Raw genomic sequence first — 1,458 nt, 5'->3', positions numbered from 1 at the left:
CTACCAGCCGCTCCACGGGAGAAAGATGAGGCTTTCTACTCCCGTAAAGATTTACACCCTCGGAAACCCTGTACAGGGTCGCTATGGGTCGGAACCCACTAGAAGGCACTTAACAACAACAACAAAGCCCTTCATGCTTTCAGAAATGATAAAAATTGAGTCATTAAAAAAAAAAAAAGACTATTATCATGGTGTATATATTGGATTTGCTTCTTCTATCCTCAGTTCCTTTGTCTAAAAATTTAAAAGATAGTGAATATTGTTTGAGACCCTTTTTGACCTTTAAATTCCCTGATTTCATTTTCATTCATTGTTTACCTTTCTGTTGGCAGTGTAAGAAAAATATAAGACCATTTTTATTCTCTGATTCAAAATATTGTGTCATACTTACCCAAATACGTTTTTCTACCATTTGACACTTTTTTTTAAGCTAATGTTTGTTTTCATTCAGCTAAAAACCATAATGCTAATAAAAGCCGGATGTGTACATGTTAAAAAATAACCTAACTTATTTTAATTAACTTTCAAAAAAAAAAAAATGCTGCAAGAAACACTCAAATACATATATCTTCATATAATTAAGCTCTGTATCCTTGGGTTATATTTCTAGTAGTGAAAATGTTTGATTAAGATACATGGATATTTTAAATGCCAGTAGATATTACCAATTTTTCTTTAAAAAAGTTGCCCTAATGTGGAAGATGTTAAAACTGCTTTTAATACACTCATGCAGATTTAACTGTAATAAAATGTGATTCTGCCTGGGGCCGATGTAGATATACCAGAGTAGATAAAAAAAGCTAGTTATTTGATAATTAATAAGAGTTTGCTAGAACTCCTGGTATGGTGCTGTAGTATAAGCCCTTGACCATAAGGTCGGTTTGAATAACAAGGTTTTTGAGGAGGAGGAGGTGATGGGTTTGAACCACCAGCCTTGTGATTAGCAGTCCAATGTTTGTCCTCCAGCATGACATCAGGACTCCTGGGAGAGAAGACAGTAGGAGACAAAGAATAAAAATGCAAAAATGTGTAGTGTTTAGGGGAAGGGTGTTGTTAATTTGAAGAGGGAAAATTGTGTATGGGAGAGATAAATTACTTTAGTTACTTGTAGTAAATATTTGTTAAACATAAGACCAGAAACTCAAGCATTTCATGAGATTTAGGTTTCTTAGGGTCTGCTAAACTAGATGCTGTAACAAACAGCATTTGGTGAAGCAACAGAGATTAGATTTAGGGGACATAACAAAGTGATCAACAAATTGATGCTGGTCTAGGTCAACTCTGGGAAATATCTAATTTCTGTGGCTGAATCAAGTAGCAGGTTTTATATATGTGTATCTATCTATGTGTGTGTGTATATATATATATGTCTGTCGTGCTGTGGTGGATTGAGTTGCTGTGATTCTGAGGGCTATACCACCGGTGTTTTGGATAACCAGCAGGGTCACCCATGGTGGA

The sequence above is a fragment of the Chrysochloris asiatica genome, unplaced genomic scaffold (assembly GCF_000296735.1).
Source record: "Chrysochloris asiatica unplaced genomic scaffold, ChrAsi1.0 scaffold00030, whole genome shotgun sequence".
In the NCBI taxonomy this organism is placed as follows: domain Eukaryota; kingdom Metazoa; phylum Chordata; class Mammalia; order Afrosoricida; family Chrysochloridae; genus Chrysochloris; species Chrysochloris asiatica.
Note: the sequence above shows the minus strand (reverse complement) of the source record.